The sequence below is a fragment of the Camelus ferus genome, chromosome 32, assembly GCF_009834535.1.
Source record: "Camelus ferus isolate YT-003-E chromosome 32, BCGSAC_Cfer_1.0, whole genome shotgun sequence".
Classification (NCBI taxonomy): Eukaryota; Metazoa; Chordata; class Mammalia; order Artiodactyla; family Camelidae; genus Camelus; species Camelus ferus.
This window is the reverse complement of record NC_045727.1, coordinates 9,682,392-9,704,330: the sequence shown is the minus strand read 5'-3', so window position 1 is coordinate 9,704,330 and position 21,939 is coordinate 9,682,392. Positions and strand designations below refer to the sequence as shown.

Here is a 21,939-nt window from a genome sequence, read left to right as displayed (position 1 = left end):
TCCCTCCGGGAGGCGCGGCGCTGACCGAGCGGCTGCCGCTGACCTTCGTGCCCAACGCGGCGGCGGCAGCGGCGGGGACCCGAGATGGTCCGCGGGCAGGTGTTCCACGTCGGCGGCGCTCCAGCAACCTGCTACAACGGCGAGGGATCCCCCGGCGAGGTGTGGTGAGTGTCCGCGCCCCGCGTGCCGCCCGCGCCCGCCCGCGCGGCCCGCCGCCTGGCCTCGGCAGACGCAGCTGTGGCGTCGGCCCCGGGACCCGAGACCCAAATCCCGAGCCCGGCCACGACCCCAGCAGGGCTGCCCTGCCGTCTGCGCACCGGTGGGCCTCGGGCGGGGAGGGGAGGCTCGCGCTGGGGCGATGATTCCAGCGCTTCCCTGGCCGGCCCTCGCTGGGCGTGGGGAGTGGGGGAGTGGCACGGCGGTGGGGGTGGGTGTGGAGGCCGGGACCCTGGCCGCCAGGGACCCGCAGGACGGTAACAGGGCCCCGACCCCCGGGCGCTCCCCTCGCGGCCTTCCCTTGACGTCGGACTGTGAAGCCGCGAAGTCCTTCAAGATGCTCGCGGCGGGGCCGTGGTCTGGAAAGCGGTCGGCAGCGGCGTGTGTGCACAGCCCCGAAACCATCTTGTTTGTCCCCCTCGCCTGCGTTTGCCGCGGCCGGCTTTGCTTCAGCCCCTGCCGTGCTGCCAGGGCTGCTCTCCTGCGCAGCCTTTCTAAGCAGCATGAGCGGCACCAGTGTTGGCGTGGAGTGTTTCAATCTTGAAGTTTCTTAGTGGGTGTTGGTGTGGTACTGTTCGCGTTTCAGGAAGGATAAGTCGGCATTCCTGTCTTGATTTCTTCAGGGGTCATTTGGAGTTGGGCCTAATTGGACTTCTTTCCCCTTCTACCGCGCGTGAGCTCCGGTACTAGCATAAAGGCATCCAGACGTTTTAGCACAGTGACTGGACTCTTCCAGTTGCTGCTTTAGTGCTCAGTGTGTATGCAGCCCCGAAGGAGTTCTTGCAGGAGCGCATGCAGGCTCCCTTGTCTGGCTCCAGATCCCTCAGAAGCGTTCGTGGAATGGGGTGGGTGGGTGTTGTTTTTATATTAGAACCAACTACCTGTCATATTTTGTGCTGACGGAGACTTGTGGAAGTGTAGGCTCCCTTACACCTTAACCTTCACGTGTGTGTCTTTCGTGTTGAATGAAGGAAGCAAACTATTTCTGAACACTTCGTGTCAGGTACTGTGCTAGGTACTGTTACCTCATGTTACCTGAACAGCCACCTTGCAGGGAGGGAAGGGCAGTGCTCTCTCTCTCTCAAATAAAGTATTTGAAGGTGAAGGCAGTTCCTTAGGTCGCACAACTAGAGTCAGACTTGAGGTTGCAGACTGAGAATTTGTTTCAGTTTCCGGACCCCTTTTCTTTACTCTCTGTTTTCCTTAATTAGTGTTATTAATAATTTTGGGAGTTTAGTGTATTCTACTCTTAGAAGCAAATTTATTTCAGAAACATGTTCGAATTTGCAAGGTCATAATTTTAGAAATGCATTGAGGGAATGTTTTACCAAGTATGCTAGCTAGGTACAAAGACTAGTTAAACTTCATTAAAAAAAAAAAGAATATTTTCATCCTTTTCAGGAACAGAGTGCTTCACAGCACTCTAAATGAATGGACCTGACAAACAGTCTAAGTGAAAGAAGCCGACCTTAATGGCCACATGTTGTATGATTGCATTCATGTGGAACTCCAGAATAGGGAAACCTACAGAGACAGTAAGAGGATTAGTGGTTGTTGGAGCATGGACATGGAGACAGGGCATAATAGCTAAAGGATAGGGGGTTTCTTTTGGAGGTAATGAAAATGTTGTAATATTTATTGTGACGATGATGACAAAATGTATGACTATGCTGAAAGCCATGAAATTATACACTTAAAATGGAGGGGGGGGATTATATGCTATGTGAATGTCTTAATAAAGTATTTATTTAAAAAATGAGCTGAAGCAAATATGGGAAAATGTTAACATTGTCTGATATGTAGGTGTTGGCTCTACTGTTTCTATGGCATTTTTCTGTTTTTGTGTATGGTTGAAACCTTCTTGTTAAAAGTGCTGGCTCTTAAAGAAGCCTGCATTCAGGGGAAGGAGAAGTAAAAGCATTACATGAGATGTGATCTGAATGCCCCAGCTGGTTCTAAGGAAGCCACTCTGGGCCCAGTGGCGTACCTTCGTGTGTGTAATTTGCACTTCTGAGGGTCTCTTCTGTAGCACAAGGGATCATGAAAGAACCAGCCCTTGGTCAGCTTCATTCTAAAAGACTGCAATGTGTGGAGCAGGTAATAGCCACTAACTCCTGTAGGTACGTGATGATTCCCATCCTTCGCTGAGGGCCCTGAGAGAAGGACGTGTTAGTTAGCCCATTTCACCTTGAAGCTCCTGACAGCAGAGTAGTCACAGGTCTAAGTCCCACCAAGGAAATTAGGGTCCAGGCTCTTGTCTGTCACCCACCACATTTTCCCCAGTGCCTGCCACGTGTGCTGCTCTAGGCATAGACACAGTGGGGTGACACCCACAAGGGGGGTGGCAGCTTCTCTGTCTGAGCCTGGAAACTGAGTCCATTTCTCTGGTGGAGGCTCAGCTGGACAGGGAGGTGGCAAAGGTGAAAATGTGCAGAAAACTCTCCTTCACAGAAGAGTCAAGGAGGACTGGGAGCAGTTGGGTGCTGCTCAGGTGGACAGGAGGAAGCAGAGCAGTGGAGGAGGACCTGTGAGGTCGACCTATGGGTGTGTGTGTGTGTGTGTGTGTGTGTCGGAGATGGAGAGAGGGCCCTGGCGTGAGGTCATTTCTTCAAGTTCTTTGCAGGGCCAAGTAGAGGACCATGCCACCTGTGTAACCCCGTGGCCACAGCTGTGCATGCTGGTGTGGTATACAGGCCATCCTCAGGGAGTCTGTGCTGTCCTGACCCTGCCCAGGTCCCAGGGAAGGAATCAGAACCCAGAACCTGGAGAAAGATGCACTGGCGACAGGGGAAGCAGGGGTAAGAAAGAGCCAGGGCGTGTCCACGAAGGATTAGAACGTCTGAGGTAGGGTCAGGAGGAAGGAAGGGCTGGAGAGGTGGGCCAGGACACTCTACGAGGAGGGCTGGGCAGATTGGGAGGGGAACAAGGGAGTTCTGGGAGACAGCCGTGATCTGCTTCCCTGCTCGGCTCCTGTCCCTGATTGTTCGCTCATCTCAGCCTTATGAGCGGGTCAGTTCCCTTGGTCTGATAACTTGGGGTCTCTGCCAGCCCCCAAGGAGGGTGACTGAGGCTTCCACTCCTCTTAGCCTTGATCCCAGTTCCTAGCCAGACGTGGGAAATTCAGACAACTCTCCCCATGCTGCCCCTGCTGGGCGAGCTGTTCTTGTGAAGTTGGTCATATTTGTTAGGAAGAACTGTTTCCTTTCTATGAGGTGACAAATTTGGGTGAAGGCTAGTTTACACAGGTGTCTCCGCCTTGAGCGCGCAGCCCCGTCCCCGGGCCATGGGAGCCAGTCCGCCTGCGCGCGGTCCCTGGCCCCCACCCCTGTCGCCCTCCAGGGCGCGCACCCCTCCCTCCGCCCACCCGTCGGTCAGTCCCTCAGGTAGGCGGGTGGGCAGGCAGGCAGGCAGGCAGGAGGCAGCCGGTCGGAGCAGCCGGCGGCTCTGGGGCTCTCCCGAGCGGCGCCGGCCCTGCTCCCTCAGCGGCGGCGGCTGCAGCGGCTGCAACGGCGGCAGCGCTGTCCCTCTGGGAGGCGCGGCGTGGGCCGAGCGGAGGCCGCCCGGCAGCCAACATGGCGGCGGTGGGCGCGGCCCCGTGTGACGGTCCGCGGGCAGGTGTTCGACGTCGGCGGCGCTCCAGCAACCTGCTACTTCGGCGAGGGCTCCAGCTGCGTGTTGTGGTGAGTGTCCCCGCCCCGCCGGCCGGCCGCGCCCGCCCGCGCGGCCCCCCGCCTGGCCTCGGCAGACGCAGCTGCGGCGTCGGCCCCCGGCCCCGTCCCCGGCCCGTGGCCCCGAGCCCGGCCCCGACCCCAGCGGGCTGCCCCGCCGTCCGCGCACCGGGGGTCTCGGGCGGGGCCGGGCTGCTCGCGATGGGGCGTTGCTCGGGGCGCTTCCCGGGCCGGCCCTCGCTGGGCGTGGGGAGTGGGGGAGTGGCGCGGCGGTGCGGGTGGGTGTGGAGGCCGGGACCCTGGCCACCAGGGACCCGCAGGACGGTAACAGGGCCCCGACCCCCGGGCGCTCCCCTCGCGGCCTTCCCTTGACGTCGGACTGTGAAGCCGCGAAGTCCTTCAAGATGCTCGCGGCGGGGCCGTGGTCTGGAAAGCGGTCGGCAGCGGCGTGTGTGCACAGCCCCGAAACCATCTTGTTTGTCCCCCTCGCCTGCGTTTGCCGCGGCCGGCTTTGCTTCAGCCCCTGCCGTGCTGCCAGGGCTGCTCTCCTGCGCAGCCTTTCTAAGCAGCATGAGCGGCACCAGTGTTGGCGTGGAGTGTTTCAATCTTGAAGTTTCTTAGTGGGTGTTGGTGTGGTACTGTTCGCGTTTCAGGAAGGATAAGTCGGCATTCCTGTCTTGATTTCTTCAGGGGTCATTTGGAGTTGGGCCTAATTGGACTTCTTTCCCCTTCTACCGCGCGTGAGCTCCGGTACTAGCATAAAGGCATCCAGACGTTTTAGCACAGTGACTGGACTCTTCCAGTTGCTGCTTTAGTGCTCAGTGTGTATGCAGCCCCGAAGGAGTTCTTGCAGGAGCGCATGCAGGCTCCCTTGTCTGGCTCCAGATCCCTCAGAAGCGTTCGTGGAATGGGGTGAGACAGCGTTGTTTTTTTTATTAGAAGCAGCTATTTTGTGCTGACGGAAACTTTTGGAGCTGTTAATCTTTAAAGCTTAATGTTTCTCGAAAGACGTAAATATTTTAAGGAAAAGGTTTTTTGTTTTTTTTTTTTCAATTTCCTGAATGTTCATTAGGAGTTTTGCCCTTTTTTGTGCTTAGTCCTTTCCTAATCATTACGTAGAGGATATAAAGAGTGGAGTTTGAATTGAGCCTTTCCCAGTGGGTGTGGTTTCGATAGAAAGACATTAGGTACAAGTGACAATCTAAGCTGTGGAATCCAATCCTGGAAAAGGGATTAGGTGGGAAATGTGGAGGACTCTGTAGGCAGAAGAGAGTTCCATTTTATATTTTTGCAATGGAGAAGCATCAGAGTATTTGAAAAGGGGCAGGCGCACGATCAGTTTTCAGATATTTGGAGAATCTAGATAAACTTGTGGAAATAAGAGGAGAAATTGAGGTGAAGAATCAGACTGTGTGACCTTCTAGAGGTGAAGTTATGTAGTGGCGTGAAAGATGAAGATGCTAGAGTCAGTAAGGGGCTCTTGTTTGAGGAGTGGTGGACTTTTCATCATGGCAGGTATGGGATGAAGGAAGGGATGATGAGGTCTTACAGGGTAAGAGGCTTAAGAGGTGGGATTTGGATTTGGGAGAGATTCTGAGACAGGACGTGGTGATGTGATATGGGGAAGGTGGTTAATTCCAAGGCTTCCAGCTTGGGGGAATGGTGGAAGGAATACTGTAGGCAGAAGAGGTTTGTTAAGGAGAAATACTGAGTTCTGGTTTGGACTCGTTAAGTTCATGATGCTGGTTTATGAGGCCCTTTAGGCTATCTCTAGAAGGCATCCTGAAAATAAAGGGATTTAGCATCTGGAGATGAAAATTAGTGTAAGTGGTAGTCTGATGTGAATGAACACAGATTCTTATTTGACATCATTGGTTAGGTGAAATTGCATGCACATATTCTTTGTGTTTATCGTTTTAGTAAATAATCCATACTATGCAGTACATTTTCAAAGCATTCATTATCCCAGAGAATTTAAGAACCAGTGAGACAGAACAGTAAGGGCAAAGAAGAAACCTTGACAAGCAAGTAGTTTTAAGAGGTGGGCAAAGAAGAGGAAGCTGAGGATTGATGAGATGTGTAAGACTCAGGAGAAAAGGAAAAAAAAATGATACGAAAGAGAGAAGCTGAAGTTGTATACTTCATGATATAATTAAAGTAGGTATGTTGGATAAATTCAGCTTGAAACATTTTCTGAATGTGACTGAGAAGTCAGGTCATCTCCATAGAGATCTTAATTGAAGCCTTGAGAAGGGACAAGATGAGAAAAAAATGTGTGAGCTGACCTGAAGGAATGCCTGACTTTAGGTGTCCAGAGTGGGCTAGCTACAGAGGAGGAGGAGGAGGTGTGGTCAGAGACCAGAGACCTGAGAGTCCACATTGTCAGAGGAGCCTGGGGACATAGTGCTAACTAGGAATCGGTACTGAGGACTGTAGAGAGCACAGCACAGCTGGAGGACAAGCTGTTTGGATTTGTTGACTTTCAGCTCTCCTAAAAACATAGTTGTAACCAAAATTTCATTGTGCTCACGTTCCTGATGGTACAGTGTCCTGTCCTGTTAAGTTTTCTGTATTTGCGGCAGGCTAGTGAGAACTGCCGTTTAGTCAGCGCTTTCTGCTACTTTTTCTTTTAGGCAGATATTATTTAGTCCTTTTATCCACACTGCAAGGGTTGGTTCCTTACAGTAAGTGGAAATTTGAGACACAGCGAGGTTACTTCATTTACCCACAGATACCCAACTAGGAAGTGGTAGAGCATCTCTGTCTGGTTCCTAAGTGATACTAAACCAAAGACCAGAGTTTAGAAAATACATGCTTTCAATAGTAGAAAGTATCTATTGTCTGTTTTCTTTGTGATTTGCTTTTTTAGCCTTTTACAAAACCTTTCATGCAAGGTCATTCACTTAGAATTCATTGAACACCAGTTCTCTGTGAGGACTCAAGGGGCGCCTGCCCTTCAGTAGCTGCTGCTCCAGACAGTGGGGTGCAGTTGGGCGGAAGCATGGAATGCCCATGGGGAGTGCTGTGGGGGCAGAAGGCCGGGCTGGTGTGTCTGGCTTCACAAACCTTGGCGCTGGGTGTGGATGTATGACTGGGAGTTTGCCTTGAGACGTGCATTCCAGGTAGAGGAGAGTTCACATGCCAGGGCACAGAGGTCTGAGTGTGGCACATCCGGTCAGGAAAAGCAGGAGTTGTCTGGGAAGGGAGGGTGTGGGTAGGCGCCTTGGGGAGAAGGCTGGAGGGGAGGCAGCTGGGATGGGCGGGGCCGAGTCCTGAAGGACTTTGTTTTCTAAGGAGCTGGGACTTGACCTGGTAGGTGAAGGTCATTGAAGGATGCCTTTTTTTCTGCTGGTTCCTCATCAGATTTTGTGTTTCCGTCATCTCTCTTTGACTTCATCCCCACTGTGCTTGTTCTCTCTTCTTTCTGCTTATTTAAGGGTACTCAGTGGGTGTGATTTTTCTTCCCCATCTCCAGAGGCATTTTGAAATGTATGTGGGTTTTGTTTTGCTTTTTGTTGTTACATTGATTGGAGGTGTTATTGGCCTTCGGTGTGTATGTGGTGGAGGTGGATGTGCCAAACGACCCGCGTGCAGTGTGCATGCAGCACAGTCAGTCCCTGCACCAGAGGAGCATCCTGTTAAGATGCCAGTAGTGTTTCCCTCCAGCCAGTCCCCAAGAAAGGCCGGGCCCTAGGCAGGTCCTGCCTCCTTCTGAGATTCATCTCCTCCATGAACTTGGCGCTTATTTCTCTTGGCTCTAGCACTCCGCCCATCCCTCCCTGGAACTTTGCTGGGTATTGGTAGCACCTGTTTGAAAGGCAGGACCAGCAGTAGTATAAATCATGTACAGACGCTCCAAACCAGATTCCTAGTTGTGCTGGTTTAACTGTTAATGTAACTTTTAATAAAGAAGTCTCGTGTGGTTTTTGGAGTCAAAGATTTGAGGAGACCATCTTACATGAGCAACAGGAAATCCAGAGTTTCTAAACAGTTTTGAGTGCAAGTAAAATGCAAACAAAATTCATTTTGATGTTAGTAACATCCCTAATAATGAGCTCCTGGTGGTGGCGATAATTGACTGTAATTGATATGCCATTCTGCTGAATTTAATTTGTATGTTCTCAATTCTTAAGCATTAATAAAAAGATTTTTGTGGAAAGCAGGCAAGTTGAATTTTCCGGGAACTATATATAGTTTATTCCTCACTTTGCTCGCAGTAATGTACCTACTAAGTAGAGCACAACCGATTCCCCAAGAAACATATCAAGGTACTCCACCCCGCGTCCAGCCTGCTGTGCCCGCCCACCTGCCTTACCCTGAGATGCTTTTTCTTCCTTTTTGTTTCTCTTTTCTCTTTCACTTCTTGGGGCTCCCATACCTTTGAAAGCCAACAGGATAGATGTTTTCCAAGGTCCCTCTTAGATGCGCAGTCTTAGGGCAGGCTCTGGGCTCTGAACCCGTCCGTGGCTGGTAGGAGCTGGGGGTGGGGTGCAGACCAGCTAACAGTTGCAAGCTTGCCTTAGGTGCTATGGTTTCAGGGTCATTTCATCCTCATCTTTGAGGTTTTTTGTTTTTTGTTTTTTTTTACCTTACAGGTAAGGAAACCAGGTCGCAGGTGCCTTGTCTAGGGTTCACAGCCAGTAAACGTGCAGCAGAACTGAGATTTGTCTAGACCTCAAAATGTGTAAATTTTTTTTTTCCTGAACTACTGTAGACTTTCCTCTATTAGAGCGAGTTACCTGGAAACGTACTTCCTGCAGTCTGGGTTCCTGAATGTGTTAGCACCAAAGTATAAAATGATGATTGTCATGACCAACTTGGGCCTGTTGTGGAGATAGAAGAGAGAGGAACCAGAAACTTGGAAGGGGTGACAGAGGTAGGGTCAGAGCAGCTCCTTTTTTATCAGAAGGGTGTTCATCAGTGTTTATCCTTCTCACTCTTCCTACATTCTCCACCAGTTTCTTGATCTTCATTCACTTAGTAATGTTATTGAGCGTGTACCTGACGTATGTGCTAAGCGGTAGGATTGAAGTGGTTTTTACACTTTGGTGTTTACAGCCTAACAGGAAAGTAATCCCGTTTACTCAGTATATGACGAGGTGCAGAGTGCTGCCTTCCATACCCATCAAAAGTAGAGCAAAGATTTGAAGAGTAGTCTGGGAGGGTTTCCTGGAGGAAGTGCTGTTTAAGCTGGGACCTGGAGAATGATGTGGAGCTAGCTGGGTGAAAGGTGGGGAAGGGTGCTAAAGCATTTCAGGCACGACTTGTAGAAAATGGGCTGTAGAAATCGGGGAGTCTGTGATTAAGATCCAGATATTTCGCATGGTGTTGCAGGGACAGGAAGAGCAGTTAAAGCTTCAGGTATGGATGTAACCAGGAACTAAAAACTAGACCAAGGCAGCTACTCCCCTCCCTCTTTACATTTACAAAATCTTCTTGCATCCTGCATCTCTGCATAGCTGTTTTTTTGTTTTTTTCTCTCTTCACTTTTACCACATCCCTGTGCACTTGGCAGAAGAGCACTGTCCCTAGTTGCCCATAGCACCCTGACCCTTTGGGGAGAGAATCTGATCCAGCTTGGGCCAGTGTCCACCACTGGTCCCGGCACCTGAGGCCCAGATGGAGTCATGTGATAAGGCTGGACCTCTCTAAGGTGGCGCAGTGAAGTGGGGGTGGTTAGGAGCTGTCTCCTGCTGACCTCTGACTAACTAGGGTAGTTCTCCGTGCTGCTTCCCCTGCTCTTCTTGTGCTGGGCCGAGGCCTGCTGTTGGGTGCTGGTGGGGAGGAAAGGAGGGGAGGGCAAAGTCGTTTAGGCAGGAGAGGGGCTTTGGGTCACTTTTAGGGCTTTTCTGCCTTCCTGTCCCTGGCGGTGTGGGGGTGGCATTCTTTACAATCTATTGAATGTTGGATACATATATAACATGTGAGCCATGCAGCCTAACAGTAAACACCCAGGAACCCACCACCCACTGACTTCAGAGCAGATTATCTGAGGCCCATGTTCTGATCCGTGGCTGGAGTCTGTACAGCAGAGTAAGTAAGAGTCTGTGCTCTGGACTCCTGTGACCTGAGCTTGTTTTTCTGTCCTATAGAGAGAGGGTAGCGATACCCACCTCAGGGCTGGGGGGATTGGGTGAAACACGTAGGTGAGCCCTGAGCCCTTAGCCTCGGGCTAGTGCTCTGGTCATTACTCCCTGGAATTGAGTGGGCCTGGCGGAGCCAGGGTCCTCCGTCACCTCAGTCTCTTGGACATCGTCCTGGAGCGCGAAGCAGAGTCCATGAAAGTGAGACTGCTAGACTTGGGTCCCACAGTTGTGTGGGTTAGGGCAGCCCCCTCTCCCGGTGAGATTTAACAGTCTGAGAATCTTCTCTGCCAGGCCCTGGTCCATGTTCCCGCCCTCCCTGAGGGATGCTGCAGGGCCTGTTGGAGTCAGACTGATAAGGAAATAGATTACTGTGTCACTGTGTGAAAACACTGATATAAGATCATTCTGGACAGAGCTGCTAACTCCACCTGGGCTTCCCAGTTACTAATTAATTCAGCAAGTGTTGTCTGTGTGTACTAGTACACAGACTAGCCGTTCAGCTGCTTCAGTGAACAAAACACCAGGTCCCCAGGCAGCTCGTGGTCAGTGGATGCCTGGCTTGGAGGGAGGATTAAAAAGGCTTGGTTAGGCCTTGGCTTTAGGTTCCTTCTAGTGAGTTTCCTTTTATTTCTCTTTGTTATAGCACTTACCACAGACACAGGTCTAAGATACTTTTTTTTCCAGAGTTTATTCATAAATCATTTAATTTTAAATGACTGCCTGTTTTTCTGCCTTTGGAAAACTGATAAAGGTGGCTCATGCACAAACCTATTTTTAAAGTAAGTTATTTTTTTTATTGTTATTAAATGAAGATTAAACCACCTCTGAGCAGTTCCTGGAGTTAGCAGATACTTTTCTTTTTGTTACATATGTCCCATAAAATAATTTTGAGACTTTGAAGCTGAAACATGATTGTCCCCCCTATTTAAGAATTACATAGTCTGTTGTAAGACATAAAGCTGTGGTTGAGAAATAAAAAAGTTGATGGCACACCCTAACCCAGAAAATTAAGTTTCTTTTTCAGCCAGTCAGAATCTTCTACACAAATTTCAAACTTTTTTGCTGTACTTTGCATTTAGTGCTGGCACTGATGGGTTTGTGTCTCCAAGCCCAGGTCCTCCCAGAGCCTCCTGCCTGGGTGCTGGGGGGTTGCTGGTGGTGGGGTCCAGCGCAGACTCTGAGAATTGCCTTTAAGGCAGGCTGGAGGGGCCGGGCTTAGGGGGAGAGTTTGAGACTGCAGCAGCTGCTAACTCTCGGGGCCCCACATCTTACAGTTTGGACTTCATTAATTCATGTTACAAGGTCCTTTAAAATGCTCATACCTCTCTTTATACCATACTGATTTTTAAAAAATTGACCAAACAGCAAGCAACAGGAGGCTGTCCCTTGTTTTCTACTCTAAGACAACTATATCAACATAGTATAAAATTTAAATGTTTAGTTCACTGCAGATTTACAGAGTTGTGCAGTCATCACAGTTTTAGAACATTTTCATCATTCAAAAAAGTTTTTTATCTAGTGTTTTCTTATAATATTTTGAGATTCGCCCATGTTATTGCTAGGACAAGTAGTTATGTTGCTTTTTGTCATCAAACTAATTAATTGGATGGCTTCACTGGATTATGGACATTTGGAATGTCTCCAGTTTTTGTCTTGTCTGTTGTGAATGATTCTGCAATGAACATTCATCTAAGTTCTTAGGTAGACATATATTTTCACTTCTCTTGGGTACATAGGGGTAAAGTTGCTGTGGGCAAGTGATGTGTGGGTGTTTTGAGGGGAGGGGATGGTAAGTGATTATATTTTAAACCGTAATGAGACTGCAGGTTAACTTATTGAACAAACATGAATACCCTATGCACTGGCCACTGTGCGGGCACTGGAGCAGCTTGGGGACCAGACCCGGCCCCAGTGCTTGCAGGAGTTTACTCTCAGCGGGGAAGGCGGACTGCCCTGCACACATGATGCTTCAGCTACCCGTAGGTGCTGTGAAGAAAACCAGAACATGATTAAAAGGACAGAGAGTGGAAAGGGGAGGGCATGGTTTTTTTTTTTTTCTGTAATAAAGTCTTATTCCAATAAATTTTGCAGAAATTCTTTTAGGACAAGCATATCATCTGAAAATCATGACAATTTTGTTTATTTTAGTCACTTATACTTTTTTTTTGTTTCCTGTCTTAAGAGCAGTGGTGAGAGTGGGCATTGCTGATGTTAAAAGTAAAGCTTCAATTGAATGAGAAGGGCTGTCCATTCTTTTTGGTTTTAGTGTAGTTTTTCTTATTCATTTTTTATTTTCTAGTTTTTCAGAGTTTTTTAAAATCCTGAATGGTTGTTGAATTTCTGCAATGCTTTTTCACTGCTTCTCTCGAAATTTTCATGTGATTTTTCTTCTTTAATCTGTTCCAAATTTCAGATAACCTTAAAAGGCTTCTCTAATGCTGAATCAGTTTTGTGTTCCTGGGGTTAAGCCCAGCATGGTTGTGAGGGACCATCGCTGTCATCTGCCCCTGGCTTTGGTTTGCTCGTAGGTGCTTGGGGTTGTCCCCTTGTGTTCATGAATGACGTGGGCCTTAGTGTTTTCTTTCTCAGGTTCTCCTCTGGGTTTGGTATCAAAATTAACCATCCTTACAAAATTAGGAGATGTTCCTTCTTTTTTTGTATACTGTTTCTTTTCCTGTAAAATTGGAATGATTGAGTCCTTTAAAGTTTGGTAGAACTTGTTTGTAAAGCAGTCTGAACCTGGATTTTGTTTGTCTAGTTTTGATGGGAACATGTTAAACTACTGATTCAAAAATTTTTTAACAAATGGTTACATGATTTTACATTTTCTATTACTTCTTGATAACATACATTTCTAGGTATTTATTTTACTTGTTTTTACATTTATTGGAGTTTTTTTTTTACCAGTTCGAATTTCATTTTGACATATTTAAACAAATGTAAAACATACCTTTTAAAAAAATTAATAATGTAATTATTGTGCAAGTTGTAGAATAGAACATTGTCAGTTCCTTAGAAATGTCTTACCAAATCCCCTTCTAGAGATGACCACTATTCTCAGTTTTGTGATAATTTCTCTTTTCTGCTTCTCTCCTTTTTATGTTATACTTTAAAGTTTTATTATTTTTTAACTTTCGACTTTAACTGAAGTGTAATATATATGCAGAACAGTGCACATATTACAAGCTTACAGGTTGATAAATTTTCACAGACTAAACACATGCATGCAAACTAACCAGTGCCCAGATCAGCACTCAAACCCCAGCACCTTAGAAACCCTCAGCTGGACAAGATGCTCCCTCACAGAAATCCCACAAATCCCACAGCAGTGCCTGCTTTCATTCCCCTTTTACACACCTTTAACCGGCGCCCCATGAACTTCCTGTCAGCCCATTCCCCTTGTGTCCTTGGGATTAAGAGGGAGCTGCCTGCTCCACTCCCCAGGTTGCAGGAATCCCAGGAGACTAGAGGAGGCTCTCTCTGCAATGGGGCAGAGAGTCAAGAAGTCCTGTCTCTCAGGCCCAGGCTCTTCTTCTCTGGTCAGGACACCCAGACAGGAAGCCCTGGCCTGCCATCCGGCCGCTGCAGGGAAGCAGAGAGAAGCTCCCGAAAGACCAGGGCTGTCTCCAGGCTCCATTCTAGAGAACTATTGAGTGTCCAGAGGCCCGAAAGACACAAAAACAGCTCTCCATCCCTAGTTTGTTCAGGGATGCAGATGATGATGGAATGCCCCACAGGTCTGTGGCCAATCAGGGTTGAGAGAAGAGGGCAGTGTGGGGATTCCTGGGGACAGTGAGAGTTGGGGGCTCCCAGGAGCATCTGAGGACCCCATGTCAATGCGGAGGAAGATCTAGTCGGCCACCTGTGGATCCATAGCTCCTGGGAACTCCTCATCCTCCCTCTCAGGACCCCTCTCTGTGAAGCAGGGCAGACATGAATAAGACTACAGTGGTCTGAGAACATTTCCAAACAAAATTGTTTTTATTCACATTTTACACATCCCCCCACGGTGCTGCTCCCACCCACAGCCACCCAGACCCACCTCCCCCACCCTTTAACTCCCCACTCCCCTCCAACCTGCCCCTAATGGTACCACCCTCCCCACCTGCCCTCCCTCCCTGCCCCCTGCATCACCCAAGATCAGCACTGGATGAGGAGGAGCCGCTAAGCTCCCCTGTCAGTCCTCAGGGTGCTGGGCACTGGAGGGCTGGCCCACTGTTTCCTGCTGGCTGCAGCGCCTCTTTCTCCTCCTACTGCTACTCCCTGTGACAAATGGGCCACATCTCTTCTTTTTTGGCTGTGAGGGGTGAACCAGCGCCAGAGTCAGGCTGGCCTCCCATAGATCGCAAAGTCAGGCTTGGGCAGGGGCAGCTTCTCAGCAGACACCTGGCCTCCACACACAGCCCGCGTCCTAGACTTGGCAGCTGGTGGAGGAGCTGGGCTGACGCTGATTCTCTGAGGCGAGGGGCCTGGGAAGCCCCCCGACCTTCAGGGCAGCCAAGTCTCAAGGGCTCTGGGGCAGAGCTCTGAGAGGCCAAGATAAAGTCCAGGCGGGGGGCTCCTCCTTGTCCTCACCAGACACATCCCCTGGTCCTGGGGCCTTCCTAGCAGGAGAGGTGTCTCTGAGATCTGAGGCATCCCTTGGTCCTAGGCTTGGAGCAGTGCACCTTTGACCCTGGGGAGGAGAGAGGGGCTGTCCAGCCCAGGATGGAGGGAAACCCTGATGTCCTGGAGAGAGAATAAAGGGTTTGGGCCTGAACAGGCCACTGTCTGTTCATTAACGCCTTTTAAGTTCCTTGAAATCAATCTCTGGTTGGCCATCTTCATCTCTGACCCCTAGCTGGGGGCCTTGATCATGCTTCAGGTTATCTTGGCTGACGTCATACTCACAAGGACTTGAGTCCAAATGAGATGCACTGTGACTGGTGGGTGCCTGCACACCCAACTCCTCCTTCAGGTCCAGGAGTCATTTGTGCAGCAGCTGGTGGGAGGGAGGTGGACAGTGACTGGCCCTGCATGCAGGACTGAGGGGGAAGGAGGGCTGGGCAGTGGGATGATGGCACTGGGGGGCAAGAGGGGGGATGTCTCCAGGACTCCAATCAAAGTACAGGCACTACAGCACTCCTGCTGTCCTCCTGGGCCTTATTCCCAGCTGTGTGTCCTTCCCTTCCCTCCAAGTCCCTATCCTCTCCTTCCTGTGGTCCTGCATTGCCCGCAGTCCCTAGTGGGCCCCCCGGAATGCCAGGCCTTCCAGGCAGGGGAGAGCCGTATGGGCTTCCTGTTCTGGGGTCCCATTTATTACAGAAAAATGTCTTATTCCAGAAGTTCCCTCCACATTACAGAGAGGCAACATAACTCATGTATGGCTCTTTAGGCAATTTAGTTAATTGTTTTTAAATGTTTTTAAAAAGTATAATCAGTTTACAATGTTGTGTCAATTTCTGGTGTACAACCTCAGTCACATGTGGATATGCATATATTCATATTCATATTGTTCGCTACAAGATATCGAATATAATTCCCTATGCTATACAGTATAAACTTGTTTGTCTGTATTATATATACCAGTCAGTATTGCAGATCTCAAACTCCCAATTTATCCCTTCCCACTCCCTTCCCCTCATAACCGTAAGTTTGTTTTCTTTGTCTGTGAGTCTGTTTCTGTTTTGTAAATAAATTCGTTCGCACCATTTGTTTTTTTAAGCTTCCACATATGAGTGACACCATATGGCATTTTTCTTTCTGTTTCTGGTTACTTCACTTAATATGACAACCTCCAAGTCTATCCATGTTGCTGCAAATGGCATTATTTTATTCTTTTTTATGGCTGAGTAATATTACATTGTATACATACACCACAACTTCTTTATCCAGTCATCTGTTGATGGACATTTAGGTTGTTTCCATGTCCTGGCTATTGTATATAGTGCTGCTATGAACATTGGGGTGCTGGTATCTTTTCAAATTAGAGCTCATCTGGATATATGCCCAGGAGTGGGATTGCTGGATCATATGGTAAGTCTGTTTTTAGTCTTTTGAGTAATCTTCATAGTGACTTTGGTAATGGCTGCACCAAACTGCATTCCCACCAACAGTTTAGGAGGGGTCTCTTTTCTCCGCAGCCTCTCTACCATTTATCATCGGTCGACTTTTGAATGATGGCCATTCTGACTGGTGTGAGGTGATACCTCATTGTACTTTTCATTTGCATTTCTCTGATAATTAGCGATATTGAGTGTTTTTTCATATTCCGATTGACCATTTGTATGTCTTTATTGGAGAGTAGCTTGTTCAGTTCTTCTGCCCATTTTTGGATTGGGTTGTTTGTCTTTTTCTTATTAAGTCATATGAGCTATTTATATATTCTAGAAATTGAGCCTTTGTCAGTCTCATCTTTTGCAAATATTTTCTTCCATTCCGTAGGTTCTCTTTCTGTTTTGCTTATGGTTTCCTTTGCTGTGCAAAAGCTTGTAAGTTTAAGTCCCACTTGTTTATTTTTGCTTTTATTTCCTTTGCTTAGGTAGACTGCCCTAGGAGAACATTGCTGAGATGTATGTCAGATATTGTTTTGCCTGTGTTTTCTTTTATAGGTTTATAGTGGTGCTTATGTTCCACTTTGTTCCTCCTGTAATGCTGAGAGCTGCAAAGAGGCGGCACAGCTCTAGGTCAGCCTCTTGGCTCTTACAGCCCTTAGATGCTGTTGAGACCCTGCACCTTAATGGGGCTGGGCTTGAGCTGTCAGATGTTGAGCAGTGCTGCCCAGTATTGGTTCCAGCCCTGGTCACAGCGCTGGGCATGTAGGTGGCAGCTGCAGAGCCAGTGGGGAACACAGTCGAGGTGTCAGCAAAGGTCAGCTGGGTGCTGGCACGAGTGTCCAGGGTGGGATTTGTGGATGATGAACCACCAGAAAATGCTTGTGTGGGGTGGCCCAAGGCTAGCAGAGCTGGAGCAGAGAATGGGTCCCAGATTGGGGCTGGAGCTGCCTGTTTTCTGTACTTGGGAGAGCTGTCACCAATGGTGGCTCCATGCTGCTGCCCATCAGGGACTGCAAAGATGGGCTGGGCAGAGGTTCCAGGGTTAACAGGAAGTTTCACCGTTAGGTTGGGCCCACAGAACCTGAGTGCAGAAAGGCTGTTGTTGGTGAGGATGACTAAGGCCACGCCATCACTGGGGGACATCTGCAGGGCCTGCAGAGGTGGGAAGGTGCTCCCACTTGTGGTGGGGGAGCCCCCAAGCAGAGAGGCTGAGAGGGTGGAGTGGTGTCCATGGGGGTGACCCCAGTGTCTGAATCAGGAGTGTCTAAGGCCGTACTGTCACTGGGGGATGTCTGCAGAGCCTGCATAGATATGAAGATGCTCCCACTGGTGGTAAGGGGAGCCCCCAGCAGGAGAGGCTGGAAGGGTGGAATGGTGTCTGTGGAGGTAACCTCAGTGTCCGGAGAGGGCAGGGGAGCCCGGCCTGCCTGGGTCTCACCCCATAGCATGCTGTTGATGTGCCAGAACGCTGCTTCCTTCTCAAAGTCTAAGTCTTCCACAGTGACTCGGAAACCCAGTTCAGGGGGCGGGGACAGCCTCGGGGGCTCCTCTCGCCTATGGGGCAGCAGAGGAAACCTGCATCTTTGGGGCCTGGGACCGTCAGATGTGTTCCTCCATGTTCCTTTCTGCCCTCTTGATGCCTCTGCATCCCTGTCAGGCCAGTTCTTCCGTGGTGAAACCACTGGAGCTGCAGAGGGAGGCCGAGGGCTTTCCTCCCTCTCTTTCTTTGAGGATTTCAGGGGCAGCCAGGTGTGTGTGGGACCCCTCTTCCTCTGCACTGGCAGGAAACCTCAGGTGGAGCTGTATGAGCTCCTGATGGCATTTCTTTGGGGGCAGGAGTTCATACAAGAGGTCTGGGGTTTCTCGATGGATCTGTCTTCTGAGCTCTTGGCGTGGAGGTTTCTTTGTAGAGACCCAGGCCTCGGAATGAAAGAACTGAGGCCTCTCTGGACCCACAGGTGCCTCATTTCAGATTGTTGACCCTCAGTGCCATCTGGGCTCCTTTGGTCGTCCTTCTCTGTGACTGCCGGGTCTTTCTCCTGCTTGGCCATCCCTTTCCCACTCTCACCAAGGGCCCTCCACACCATCTCCGTGCATGGGTCTAGTCTGGGTGTTGTGGGCAGCTTAGGGGTGAGTCACTGTTCCTGCACCATATAGACAGTGACTGTGCCCACTGAAGAGACTAAGCTGCAGGATATCGTGGAGGTCTGAGCACACAGCACCGCCTTCCTCTGATGGCCTTGCCTGCAGATGGAGCTAAGGATGCCCAGAAAGGAGCGCTGGGTCCATGGGATCATGGAACATCTTCTCTGAAATGCTGTGACAGAGCGTGTATGCAAAGTCACTGGATACTTCTAGGCTGGCCTGTGAGTGGCTAGCAGCTCATGGACAGCTAGGTGACGTGGGCAGGCCTGGGGAAGTTGGCGATTGCGGGGAGCAGGCTGGAGGAGGTGGAGCCTTTGCGGGAGGTGTCGGTCCCCCAGTGCCCTGGGTGGGGCTGAGGGGCAGGGTCTGCCCAGGTAACTGCCCATAGAGCACTTGGGTTAAGGTCTGTCCTCGGATGGAGAGCTGTCCTTTAGCTGCCAACTCCGCCAAAGGCCAACTCTGGAGTCTGCAGATTAGAGGCATTTGACTTGAAGGGATGAGCTTTTCCCCAGGCCAGGACCCCAGAGCTGTTGCAGAACTAACTGTACAGGACGGGTAGGAGGTAACTTCAAAGGATCTGAGGGGCAGGAGGAGGTAAATAGGTGACTCAGAGGAGAAGGCTGGGTGAGAAACATGGAGATCTTCCAGAAGCATCAACCACCAGTTGACCAGGGCAGGCTCCCAGCTCAGTCCAGGGCAGTACAGACTCATTGGCTTTGAATTAGGTTCCAGGTGGACTGTGACATCTATTTCATTTTATTTTAATAGTTTTAGACTTACATAAAAATTGAGGACATAGGGCAGAGAGTTCCATATGCCCTACCCCCAGTTTCCCCTATTATTAACATGCTACATTAGTATGGTACATTGTTACAGTCAATGGACTTAATACTGACTCATTACTAATGAAAGTCTATACTTTATCTGGATTCCCTTAATTTTTACCCAAAGTCCATTATTTTCTGTTGCAGGATCCCACATTACCTTTAGTCGTCATGTCTCCTTAGCCTCCTGTTGACTGTGACAGTTTCTCAGACTTATTTTTGATGACCTTGACAGTTTTAAGAAGTACTGCTCAGATATTTTGTAGAATGTCCCTCAACTGGGATTTGTCTGATACTTTTATCATGATTAGAATGTGGTTATGGGGTTTTGGGAGGAAGACGATGGAGGGGGAATGCCACTCTTATCACATCATACCAAGGATATGTACTATCAACATAGCTTATCACTGTTAATGTTAACCTTGATCACCTGGCTGGGGTGGTGTTTGTCAGTTTTTTTCACTGTAAAGTTAGTCTATTTCCCTTTCCATACTGTACTCTTCAGAAAAAAGTCACTACATGCAGCCAGTATTCGAGTAGTGAAGAGTAATGCTCTCCCTCCTTGAGGACAGAGTGTCTACATAAATTATTTGGAATTCTTTTGCTTGGGAGATTTGTCTCTTCTCTCCTGTTTATTGATTTAATCATTTATTTATAGCAGTGTGGATTTATGGATGTTTATCTTATGGTTTGAATTATACTCCTCCACTCCTTCCTCCCTCCCTCCCTTCCTGCCCTCCTTCCTTCCTTCCTTTCATTCTCTCTTTCTTGTTCCAGATTTGGCTATTGGCAGCTCTTTCATTTGGTTTCTGTGTCTCTTTAACATCATTGTGGGGTTATTTTGAGCACTTTCTCACCTTCTGGCACTACAACAGCCTTCAGGCTTATCTTGTATATTTCCTGTATTGCCCAAGTCCTGGAACCATCCATTTCAACAAGGAGCACTTTTACAGAAGAATGGTGTGCTCATTGCTGCTGGGGTGTCATTGTTTTTAAGTCACTCAGCTGAGAAGGAAATGTATGTGTGTATACTAACCAGCGTATATAAACTTATCTTAGAGTTTCTATATGTAACCATCTGTATCTATATTAAGTTAACTATGAGTTTATACTGAAGTCTCCAACTCTGTTCCTCTGTCAGCTGGATCATTCTAGCACCTCATTCTAGCTGTTAACTGTGAAATAAAGTGGGCCAGTTACAGAACAAGAAACAATAGGCCCTGCTGAATAAAGAGAAGGTTTTATTCCACTTACTTACACATTTGGTGGTCCAATTATTAGGCACTGGAAGACTCGTTTTGAATTACAGAGCTAATTTCCAACTCCTTGCAGTGGAAGTACCTAAGACATCAGGCCTCAAACATGGGACCAGAACCACTGGAATTAATCTATGGTAGAAGCATTCTGATGGCACGTTACACTTCAGTAATAATGCCAACAGTGTCATATCTAGCATGCACCATGGTAACACTTACTGCATCAAAGTGTTTGCAGAAGGGACAGTTATAATTAAATGCTTATGATGCAAACATCTTACCATATGATCCTCACAGCAGTCCCAAGGAGTTTAGAACTGTTGGCATCTTCACTTTGTAGGGTTAGAGACTGAGGGTCAGAGAGGTTAAATAACTGCCCAAGGTCACATGGTAAGTGGCCGACTGGGATTTCAGCTCCAGCAGTCAGACCTCAGAGCCCGCGTTCTTCACCTCTACCCTTAGAGTTGACGCCAACTTGGATGTCTCATAGGCACTTCAGATTTCACTGTAGTTCAAAATCAAACTAAAACTTTATCCCCCTGCACACTCACCTTGGTGTGTTGTTGTTGTTTTTGATTCTCTGTCTCATTGAATGTCATTTCCTTTGCATCCAACTGCTGAAGCCAAAAACCTATTAGACATTCCTGACACCTCCTTCCAGTGCATTCAGTCCTCAGTGTAATCAATCACTAGCTCATTGTAAATGTTACCTCTTGAATCCTTTCTTTCTTCTATTTCTAACTGTTAACCTCAGACAAACCTGTATTGCTTGACTGGGTTGCAGCTTATGGCTCAAAGTGTCTGTCCCTAGACACTTAGGCATGGTCTCCGCATATACAAAGCACCCCCCGCCCCTTCTCCCCAGCCCCCGGTTATGTATGTGTGTTTATACTACTTAAAACTCCCTCAGTGATTGCTCCTTGTTTTTTAAAAGGGCATTGTAATGTAATGACAATATCTGGCCTGGGCTGACCTCTCCTCTCTTCCTCCTGGATGACAAGACCTTTCATGGGGCCATGACTATTTTACGATTTCTCCTAAGTTGCCCCTGCCTGGACTCGAGCACTCTCTCTTCTCCCAGTCCCCCCCAATAGAGAACAAATCTGACTCCATACTGGTGCTGTTCCTTTGGCTTTGACCACTGTGCTCTGTTCCCCAGGCTTAGTCTTGCTTGCTCTGGACTCAAGTAAAGATAACAAAGTTGCAGAATAGAGAATGCCATTTGTTTTGTTGGAGGTTTTGCAGGAGCATGGTGACCTGGCCCACATGGACAGCTGCAGGAACAAAGAATTCCTGCACCAAGAAGTTTGCAACAACCAACCACAGCCCCTCCTCTGGTTTTTTGTATAAAAGGAGCCTATAATCTGACTTGAGGAGGATGGTTCTCTTAAGACATTATTCTGCCATGCTCTCGGTCTGCGGGCTTTCCGAATAAAGTCACTTATTCCTTGCCCCAGCATCTTATCTCCTGATTTATTGGCCTGTCATGTGGTGAGCAGAATGAGTTTGGACTCAGTAACACTGCCAACTCCTACTCATCTTTCCAATCTCAGCTCAAATAGCACTGTCTTGGATAAGCTTTTCCTGACCAGCACCCTCTCTCCTTCCCCCCAGACCATATCAGTTCTGGTTACAAATTACTGGAACAACATTTAGAACACATAAAGCATTTTGAATCGTATATTTTTATGATTAGTTTATTGTTTGTC

The 21,939-nt window shown here is 48.6% G+C and overlaps 1 protein-coding gene across 1 annotated transcript in view; it reads left to right on the top strand.

The window, feature by feature from the left end:
• The first annotated feature begins 110 nt into the window (after positions 1-110).
• The window catches only part of LOC116660941 (methylglutaconyl-CoA hydratase, mitochondrial-like), a 91,451-nt gene continuing 69,622 nt past the window's right edge, over positions 111-21,939 (top strand). Inside the window, exon 1 of the mRNA XM_032471621.1 lies at positions 111-164. The gene's annotated coding sequence lies outside the window, so the exon portion shown is untranslated. The remainder of the gene's footprint in view (positions 165-21,939) is intronic.